The sequence below is a fragment of the Pinus tabuliformis genome, chromosome 4_1 (assembly GCF_031772625.1).
Source record: "Pinus tabuliformis cultivar Carrire ecotype Pingquan chromosome 4_1, CPIR1, whole genome shotgun sequence".
Classification (NCBI taxonomy): domain Eukaryota; kingdom Viridiplantae; phylum Streptophyta; class Pinopsida; order Pinales; family Pinaceae; genus Pinus; species Pinus tabuliformis.
Genome location: NC_142303.1, coordinates 900,048,991 through 900,060,967, shown reverse-complemented (window position 1 = coordinate 900,060,967; position 11,977 = coordinate 900,048,991).

Genomic DNA, 11,977 nt, shown 5'->3' with positions numbered 1-11,977 from the left:
AGAAAATGAATCTGTAGAATATTTTGAGGATATATTTCTGTCAATTTATAAAAGGATGCACAACTGAAACGCTAATCTAGACCCCTTGAAGTTAGTTCTACTACAAAGAATTATAGAAGAACTAGTGGAAACACTTAACCTTTGGAATTTCGAGACATGTACTAGCTTAGCTATGATGATATGAATAATTTCTTAAAAATCATTCAAGGGCTACTAGTAAAACAGGTAGAGAAAACAAAGCTCAGTAGGCCCTTCTTCCTCCTCCTTTATTACTAAAAATGAGATAGAAGGTATGCTAGAGAATATGAAGACCAAAATATTTTATATCTTTTCCATGTAGATGGGAACCTTACATATTAAAAGAAAATATAAGGATGCATAAAAAGAATTATCCATATTTTCCCATCATTTTACTAAAACATTTCCTATGAATTAATTTCCTTTAAATGCCATATAAATATGCTTTGTAGCTTAGGAAAATAATATCACTGATAAATTTACATCTTAGCCACATATGAAGGATGTGTACCAAGGAGTAGAAGGGAGCATGGAGTAGCTATGCTTTGTCAACCAAAATAGGCCACAAGCCCCTAGGTAATTCCAACAATGTATGTACTTCCCATCTCTGTTCAATGCTAATTATATTTTTCATTACCTATCTTGGTATCCCCCTAGCCCTTTACACTGGCCTATGCCTACTCCATGGCCATATCGTCATCAAAATGATACGCCTCCCTTCCAAACTCATCTTAGTCAACCTCCTCAATGGGTAAACACATCATAAAGATGGAGGCATTATATGGCACAACCAATTGACTCGATTTTTCTTGCTCAACAACCAAAAGCATCGCAAATATTTCCTCCAAAGTAATAATAGATGCCTACCCAACCAAATCCAAATCCCAACAATAAGCACACTCAACCAGTTTATAGTGGAGAAAGAACCTAACAAACCTACGTTCCTGAAATCCAAGAAATTAGCCTTAGATCTAAGAAGGTCATTCAAAATTTTCTTCCACCTATTGTAAAATAAAATATCAAGGAAGAGGAGTAATATATTCCTCAATTAACCTAATAAAGACCTCACTATCACTAATGGTTGCTACCAACAAAACACATACCTTAAAAGAAGTTAAATATCTTGGAGAAATAAAGAAATTTTATACGAAAATCCATATCCTTCAAGCCCTCAAAGATATCTATAAAAAATTAATTAAAGAGGAATGTCTTAGAAGGCCTAGGAGAAAGAAAAGGAATGCCCCTAAAATTAATTTTATAGGGAAGCTAGTCAATATTATGCTTAGCATAGTATTTGTGACACCCTTAGTATGCTTCCGCCATAAGTTTTATAATGTAATGATATTTGACATTATAATTGAGTATATTTTGTGCATTCGCTTGAAGAGTGGGATTACATATACATGGTCTATGAGGGAAGAGGAAAGATAAACCGAAGGGTGCTTAGCTAACATTGTTAATTAATTTTATGGTGCAAATAAGAAGAAAAGGAAGAGGAAGATTCCAAGAGGAATATGGAGAGACAACGTGAGGAAAATGGTATAAAGGAAAATGCACAATATTATAGGGGTTGGACCTCTTCTAGGTGAATATCATGAGGAAATATGGAAAGATATATGAGTTTAGGAAATTATATTTCTTGAAAGAGGAAAATCGTGAGCAGGAGTCCAAGAGGATCAAGTGAAAATGGGAATGAGTGCTTGCAAAGGTCTTGGTAAGAAACAACTCAATATGCTAGTCGGCAATGAAAAGCCACATGCCAATGGGTGTTGGCTAAAATAAAACACATAAATCACCTAGGGTTCTTTCCATGGGTTGATAAACCACTCTTAGAGTGCTTGAGATAGATGATAAAACACCAAGCATTGTAAAACCTAATGTGCTTGACTAGTTGATAATCCACCAAATACCATATGCATTTCTTATCCTCTATATGTTGAATATGGATTCCTTCCAAGTATTCTAAAAATAAATTACACTTACATCATGGATATGGCTCAGGGGTGACTACTGTAAGTATCTTTGGCTACAGTAACCCTATTTTTGGGTGGAATATTGAAGTCCCACCTTTAGTCTTACCTTTTCCTTAAATTGTAAATGAAATGATCTGAGCTGAGACCTATGGAATTAAAGAAACTATTTTTGAATATGTGTAACATTAACAAAAGTTGCATGAAAGCATGGTGTTGGTGCATAAATTTTATTGATTGAAATTCCTAAATATTTTGTGGTTTTGTTTATGAATTTCTCGCATACAATTGTAAGTTAGATTCTTGAAAAAATTCATTGTATTTTCTATGGAAAAACCTTGTGTTTCTTGTGATGATAATTGACTTGATTAATAATGAGGGATATCTTCTTTCCTATGTGGAAGTGAGAGGTTAAATCCATCAATAGAGCTTCCCAAGAATAGGTGATTCATTTCTTGTTTTGTCTAAGTATGCAACAAGTCTCCATGACACGAGACAAATAAAATCTTTGTTAGATGTATTTGCAAGCTAAGCCTAGAGGTTTGCATTTTGGCCATTAGGACTTAATTTATGAAATGAAAGCCGAGGAGAAATGCAACGACTTACACACTAATATATATATATATATATATATATATATATATATATATATATATATATATATATATATATATATATATATATATATATATATATATATGTATGTATGTATGTATGTATGTATGATATATATATATATGTATGTATGTATGTATGTATGTATGTATGTATGTATGTATGTATATGTATATGTATATGTATATGTATATGTATATATGTATATATATATATATATATATATATATATATATATATATATATATATATATATATATATAAATAAGGGCACAATCTAGACTGAGACCGCTTAAGCTCAAGAGAGATGGTGATGAGTGTGTTTGTGTATGTTAAAAATCTTGAGCACTATTGAGAGGGGAGGGTGAATTACTAGTGTATCTTGATATATATTTTTACCGATTTTAACTTTAACTGAATCACAACTTAATTTGTATAACCTCATAATGTATTAGAAACCAATATCTTAGGTGTAAATATGATCATATGAGAAGAACAAATAATAAGAATATAACCATGTAAACATCAATGCATGAACCACAAACCTTCAGCTACACACCAAAAAACAAACAGAAATCGTCATGCGATGAAAACATAAATATTTCTAGTGTCAACCCTTTTCTGGAGAAAAACCACCCTTGTTGTTGTTGCACTCCTTTGAATCTTCTATTATGTCAAGCAATAGTATGTCATATATATTCTCGGTTACAAACATCTAGGAGACTTGACCTCAAAAAATAGTTAGCCTACCACCACAGAATATGAGACTTGATCCAGAAAATAGAGTGATTTGGAGACCACCAACTACTATAGCTCCCACTGGGAAGAATAGACCACTTTTGCAACACTACTGTTAGCACCGACTAGCACAAAATCACTACTTCAACTCATCAAGCAGCCACATTCTAGAGGCCACTCCTCCACAACTCTATGCATACCTTGATTTCATTCATTTTCAAATTAGATCACCAAGACACTATGCCCGACAAGGTTCAACTCTACTATCAAGACCCCAATACCAAGATAGTCTCAACATCAATAAAATTATGCTCACCAACACAAACAACTAACAACAAAAGTCTCAGGGATCAACATTCATCAACCAAGCAGCTCGTGGACACACACATCACCATCAATATAGGCTAAAAAATAAATCAATCCCTCAGTATATTAGCAACATAAAATAATTATGGCATTGTTCCATATGCATCAACAACTGCACAAAAAATATATCAAATGATGCAATAGGTTCCCTCCTCAATCCATGTTATTTCTGTTAATTTCTATCAAAATATGAACCAACACATTCTACCTCTGATTTGTCTCTACCAGAAATATGATCAGTAAAATGATAGTCTACTTCAGTACTCTACTACAGGCTTCAGATCTTCTGACCCCATTTCCATCTGCACTGATAAACTGAGCTCACCAATATGTCTGAAGGATACTTCATCTTTGTATCCCTCTTTCACTCTTTATTACTCCAACCAAGCATATGTCAGATCGAAAATGAGATATTAATTATTTCTCGGGTGAATTCCACTTGGGTAGAGCTCATAGGTGCACCAATTTGAATAAATTCATCCATGACTATCACTACTTATGCATTAAAGAAATTCACACCCAAGGGAGGACTTATTCAAGTACTCTCAACCTTATCTAATTAATTTCAAACCTTTTAGGAATTACCAAGTCAAATTTCTCTTTACCTGCATGTTGAATGCAGAGGAATTTCCATGTAGAGCCTTAACCACAACCATAACACTGGAAAATCTCAGCTAAAGGGTTTACAGTCACATGCACAACACTAGAAAATATTGGTTGATGGATTTTAGTTGTATGCATGACACTCCTTTCCAATGGCTAGTGCTGAGTATAAGGAAAACTGATAGATCTTCAACTTACAACTTTTTTTCAACTACTCTCGCACCTTCATCAACACATGTACATACCCCTGAAGCCAATACTAAGCTCTGTGACACCTCTACAAATAGGTTAAATGTCACAACGAAGTGCTAACACCAATTTGACCTAGAGCTAACAAGAAACGAGTTGAAATTAGTGCTAAGAATTCCTATACTCTCTTACAAAACATAGGAAGCCTGCAAAACCCTTACACAACTCTGTACCACCTCTATAACATCATCACAAGGCTAAAAAAACTATGAAACAAGTCATGAGCATGAAGACCTAGACTACCAAACTCATCAACATGGATCAAACACATATGTCCATCACCTCCAACTTCTCTCTGCATCAAATCAATTACTAGTATACCAACATACAAACTAAGAGAGCTACTATAACAAAGCCATCAACTAAACCAGCATAAGGTTGACATCTGCATCATCTAGATGATCACAATGGATGACAATGTTGACATCAATGATAAAACTAGCTAGCTACAACCACAAAAAACATAATTCCAATCATATATATATATCACATGTATGATTATTAGTTATGGTTGATCCAAGACCATATTAAGCTTAAGAGGGACTCGCCTTACACAAGTAATTGTGCATAAGGGAAAGGGCCAAGACAAACTCGATTGATATATATGGAGGCCAGAGGTCGAGTTCGGTTAGGGTAGTGTGAAATATTATATGGGATAACCCTTGGTTCATTCAAATGAGTGTATATATAAAAGATATATCTACACATAAATATATGGGTTATAGTAGGGGTGTGATCGACTAAGGATATGTGAAATCTCAGAAAGGATAGTATGGAAATATAAAAATATATGGACCTACACAACTATCCAAGCTACTCCATACGAGGCTAAAAGTTAGATTGAGCATGGCTTTGGATGCCTCAAGAAAAGGATTTGTTATAACATATTTTTAAAGGCTTTGAAGCTGCCAAATGCATAGTTGTTGACACCTTAGATTCCAGAGGAAGTAGGCCTTGAACCTTATATGCCCATTTCGCTAGGCGCATTATCAAAGGTGACAAAAAGGTGATGTAAGGGTTGTTGATCTCATTAAGGAATTTACTTTGGTGTATCACCCTAGAGGTTATGACACCACAAAGGTTTGAAAGGGGGTCAAATGTGACTTGTGTGCTTGACATTTCATAACCCCTTACATTGGAGTAAATAACTTAAATATTTTATATTTCTTGGAACATGGAAAATGGCTGGTGCTCTAGTGGCACCAAACCATGTGATGCCGATCATTTCCTTCACAACAATTTCCTTGTAATTATTACTGCATATCATGTAAGATTTTACTCCCAAGATTATGTGGATCACATGGGCCCGTTGGGGCATAGATCAAACTCAACCAACGCATGTAGGACCTGTGATAACGAACAGGTAATATCTTACATCTATGCATTCCCACATAACTCTGATGATTTGCTATAGCAGTTGGTACAATCTCATTTTGATTTGGTCCTCGATATTACACTACAGGAGTGAACCGTCCAATAATTTTGGGCACAGTGATGTGTATGAAACCATGGGGCACTATATTAATATTATGTGTGGATTCTTCACATACCCGTGATGATTTTATTGAAATGAATATTGAATTTTTTCATGGGGCTCAAAGGGAAACTTTCAAGATGTCACTCCTAAGATGACGTATTGTTATGGGCTCATTCATTTTTGACCCATGGAAATAGTTGAGCACTCCCAATAGTTTAGCATGGCGGTAGTCAAGTGGAACATCCATGTAATATTAGAGGATTCTCCCTCAGTTGTTTCAAAGAGGGACTCCAAAATAGACCCATGAGACTATATTTTCGAGATGAGGTGAAAGTAGAGTGGCCTATCTCATATGAGGTATATATATTTTAAGAGGCCTATAATCTATATGTATATATGGGCATGCACATGGCTATAACCCTTTGGGGGCCTTCCTATACTTTAATACATGCATGTATGTGGCATGACATGAATGAATCAGTATTTAATATTGTTATGAGTTGGAGGGCCATTGAGGCTCCATGTGGTGACCACACAGGAAGCACATTTCTATTCACAAAACATTGAACACCCCTATCTTTTAATTTAGGGAGTATATCGTGATCAAATATATACAATTGGAAATATTTGAATGAGACGAACACAATGGTGTTGTCCATTTTAGGCTTTGAGAAGTTCCAAAAAGGTAAAAAAATTAGACCCCATCTCCATATCTAGAACATGAGGGGTTAGGTCAGCTTAGTAACTATCCTCTATTTACCTTAGTATAGGTTACAGATAGTATGGGGAATGTTACAAAGTGGTATTGGAGCATTGGCTCAAGCACTAGAATGGGAGAGGATGAGATGTGTAGAGTATATGTATGATTGATATGCTTGATCTTTTAGTTTTTCCTTTACGTTGATTGCAAAATATTGTAATGCATGGTTGTATAGGATTTATCATTGAATATGACAAGATTCTAACTAAGATTTGATATTTATAGATAAATACAGATTAAGGGGATAAGTACCTAGGTTAATTGTATGTTCTTTCTAGTTGGTTAATACCATTGTGTTTCTAAAAGAACAAAAATATACATCAAAATATAATAAGGAAGGGAAAGAATGAACAACACATTTGAAGAACTAGTATGAACATGACCATGCAAGGTCCTGAAGAAGAGTCTACTGGCACGATGAAAGAGGAGGAAACTCCTAAACTAATGAACACTCTTATAACTCTAAGAGTTGAGATAAGAAGTTGCAATTTAGAAAATGAGAATATTGTTAGAGAACAACCATAAGTAAATGCCTTCCTCTTGCAATGTGTAGAAAAAATAGAAATTCAAAGAAAATAGTATATTGGTGGCATCCATTAGGATAAGGACATGCCTAAGTATATCCCATCATCAAAAATACAAAAGCACTAACTAGATGATAAGAAGGTAGAGGGAAACCAATCAAGAAAAATTATAATATATGTACAAGGAGGAATAAAACTACTCAGAACTCTGGAAAGAGAAGTAAACATTCCTAACAAATTATTAGATAGTGTAGCTGCAATATATCACCCTGGAATGAAAATTGGAAAGACTCCCATGCATGAAGAGATCAAAAATTAAAAACCTCCAGCCTTTAATGGAGACGTAGAGAAAGAAGCTAATGTAGAGGCCTATATTTTGGGAATAAAGAAGTACTTCAAATTGCATGACTATACAGAGAACATGAAAATAAGGGTGGCTACTTTTAGTCTAAAAGGACATGGGAAGATTTCAAGGATATAAAATGTACCATGGAAAGAGAGTTGGCATGGAGAATGTTTGAAAAGTACTTCATATCCAAGTATCGATCTAAAATATATTATGATTGTAGGGCTTAGGAGCTTTATGAACATAAAACATGAAAACTAACACTTGTGGAGTATACCAGTGAATTATCGGAACTACTAAGGTATGTACCCTACATTAAGTATGAAAAGACGAAATTAAAGAGGTATTTCAGTGGTTTACCTCATGCATATCGATATATAATAGGTTTTTATGAACCCAAGACTCTAGAGCAGGTGATTTGAAAAAACAAACTTTGTTATGAGAAGTCCAAGCATAAATATTAATGGATATAATTATTGGAAAAATAATGTTAAGGGAGGAGCATGGGAGCTCAGGATATAAGAAAGTAGGAAAGTGTGAAACTTTTAATAGGTCAAACAAGAATGAACAATAGAGAAACTCCAAAGTAAGAATAGATGAACCATGGAATCAAGAATTGAAAATATGGAAGGGCATAGGAAAGGAGCATTACAGTGTTAAGAGTGTGAAGTGAACCATCTGAGGAGAGATTGCCCCAAACTGTAGAGGACTAGTTTTTACAACACACAAGATGAAACAATAGTGAATGATGTGGTCCGAAGAATACCCATGATTTATGCTACATTAGACAATAGTTAAGAAAATCCAAAAATAATGGTTTTTCACTTCAAAGGTATGATAAAAAACTTACCAATATCAATTTTGTTATAGACATTTTTGTGCCTTACAGCTATAAGCATGAAATGTCCATAGACCAAGGGATCCTAAGTCCCTATAGATGTTGTTCCAGCTCCTAAAGAAACAAGGTCAACCAATGACAGCTTCTCCCAGAAGTTCTCCACCAGAAACTGATCAAAACTAGTCAAATCAGGATCAATTCAGATGCTCCACTAGCTGCCTGCGTTGCAAAGCACCCAAATACATTAGCTAGGGGCGTTGCAACACAGGTGAATGCACTACCAAGGTGTGTTGAGCGGGAAATGACAAATGGCAAAGTCATTCAACGAGGTGGAAAGACAATGGAAGCTTCCAGAATCTTCTCCAATGACACTTGCCTCACTGAATTCGACCAGTGATGAGTAAGAGGCTCTCAGTCTCCAAGTGGAAGCAAGAACTGACAGAGAGAAGCCACAAGTCAAAACATAAGCTGACTCATCCTCTCTGCTTACATCTATATATGGATCCCTCATCCCAGAGATCCGGAGGCTAGAATTTTGTACTTTGCAGAGAATTGTTGTTGGTTTGAGATTGAGATTAGTGCATTGGGTGATTTATGCTTTGTTGGAGGTGAGGAAGGGATTCCTTTGCTGGGAGGTAGATGCTGGATCGGGACTCACTTGGTTGTATCTCCTCCTGGATCTTCTTATCATATCAATAAAACTATTTGAGTTTCTCCTATATGCTGTGTATCAATGATGCTTTGTTATATTTGCATGTTTAGCTTAAATCTGATCCTAAGCTATTTATGAATGTAAATCTATGTCTTTGTGTAGTTTTCCTCTTCTGTGATCTTGCAGGAACTTGGTGAAGCTGAGTAAGAAAGGGAGCAGGTAGCGGGAAGCGAACAAAGAGGAGAGCGATTGGATCAACAAACTAGCAAAAGACACAGGTTAGTTACATCCTTCCTCTTCGTTTACATTTCATAAAGAAGAATACGAAAGTAGTTTTCCTTGTTTGTTGCTAAGGCACTGTCACACCTTAGAGTGGGATAGGGGCATTCTGAATAGATACTTTTCCCAACAACAAATTGGCGACTCCGCTGGGGATCGTATCTAGTTAGTTTATTTGTGTTTCTATTGTTGTTCATCTCATAAACTCAGGAGTGGCGAATCGAACTGCATTTGCCATTTACAAATGAAAAGTAGAGATCTGCTACTCTAGTCCATTTATTGGGCCTGTTTATGGTCTGAACAGTTGACTCACAAATGATCTGACAGCCCTTTGTGATATCTCTTAGTCCTCCTTTAAATCATCCCTCTGATTGTACCTTACTGATTGCTTTTATCCGGCCAAAAAAAAACCATAGATTAAACTGCAAACCGTGACCCAGAACCCAGAGAAAATTCTCATTTCTGCTTCAGCGCAGGCTCTATGAAGAGGTTCTTCATTTCAATGCAGGTCCCGAGAAGGCTACCTACGCTGCAATTCAGTTTCTCTGTGCAACAGGTGCGTTGATCAGTCTTTGCCCTGTGCAGCTGAGGTTCTTTGCTTCACTTTGTTCAGTTTTATCTCTGTTTTTTGCAGCTTGTTATCAGTGTGTGTACCTATCTGAAAACCCCTTTTCTTTGCCTTAATTCCGCCTCAGTTGTATAAAAGAAACTGTATTTTTTTTTGTGTATTCGTTACGTCATTTACAGTTTCCCATTGCAAAAGTAAACTGATCATACTGTCGCCCTTAGATCTAGATCTGTCGTAAGTGTCATTTTGATCTTAGGAGAAAGTTTATTTGCTGTTGATAGTTTGTTGTGCTTTTACTTTTTCCTTTTGGCTTGAATTTGTGAATTTCTAGTGTCGAAACAAGTGTTTACTTCAAAATCATAAAGTGTCGTAATCATCTCTACTTTGTTGATTTCGAAAAGAAGCTTGTTTGTGGTTTTCACTTGAAATCGAATTCAAATTTGTACAACAGCTTTCTTTTTAGGCATCAATATTAAGAAAGTGAAAAACAAATACATGCACAAGTGCATTTGCATATTGACAGTTTGTATGGCTTGATTTAGGAAAAAGTGCATTTACAGTGTGCTCTTTGCTCTTTGAGAAAAGATTGTGTCTTTCTTTTCCCCTTATAGCTAGGATTTTCATTGTTGAAAAGAGATAAAAGCTTGCTTATCATCTTTAGACTGCATTTAGGAATTACATCTACATCTCGTGGTGATCCAAAAAGGCAAATTTCTAAGAAAGATCAACCTAAAATAAATTGAATGAACTTAACAACGCTTTGTAACTTAATGCACAACATAGAAGTCTAGGCTAGAGACGTGTTCCGGCGTCGTAAAGCCTGGTAACTGTTGTCCTCACTGTTGGTTGGGTGATTCCTCCACTGTGAGACGATAAGTGCCAGTACGGATTGTGCTCCCACGTACCGTCGAGTATATATTGGGAGACCCCTATAGGCATAAAACCTTTATCCATAGGAAGCCGTGTCGGCCACCCTACTAATTGCAATGCACTGAACACAGCATTCGGGAAGACTGACCGCCCGTACCCTAAAAAGTATTCTGCGGTTTTGCGATTGGTTTGGCACACCCTCTACCTAGATCTCCAGAGCAGTCCCTTTTGTTCCTTTTCAAACTCCTTAACGGAAAAGGTCCATCTGAGCACTTGTCACTTCAGGCTCATTAAAAATCGAAGGAGACTAGAGTCATCTTTTGTTTTTTCTCGACTCTTTAAAATTGAAAAAACAAGTTGTGTCCAAGCGTCGTTAAAATTTATTTTAAACGGAATATTCATACCCTTTTTCCTACGTTGATCTTTAGGTTGAGAAAATGGAGCCTACCAACCAAGGAATTCCCCTTGGTGGAAATCCTAGTCCCTTCTCCTCTTGGGGAGATGTTGGTGCGCCCCATATGGCCACATTGTCGCTTCTAGGACTGACAATTGGCTTGCTAGTTTGGCTCTTCTCAACCAATGTCGTTCAGAACACCACTATTCCTGAACAGTCGAATCAGCAATTAGACGAGTCCAGAGTTTCCCACCCACCTTCTACTTCCTCTAATTCTTCCTCTCTTCCTTCCTCTTCGTCTAACGGGACTGGTAAAGCTAAAAACCAAGTTCCTAAGGAGAAGAAGGAGAAGAAGAAGAAAGAGAAAAAGAAGAAGGAGCCAAAGGCAAATTAGGGAAAACAAGTGTCGTCTAATGAAAATCCACACACAGCACCAACCAAGCCTAAATCGCCATGTGTCATTTGCAAGGGAGACCACTTTCACAGAGATTGTCCTTGCATCCCTCGGATACTAAGGGACTGGTCTCCCCGTTTTCACAATCTGGTGTCGTCAACCTCTGATGGCCATGTTGAAAGCACACCGTCAAGTAGCGAGAGTGAAGTCCCTGGACAAAAAGGGAGAGCTAGACCTCCCTGTAGACTGTGCGAAGGTGACCATGCCCTCCATTGTTGTCCCTTCTTAGGTGAAGCTAAAAGAGTTTTGGATGATC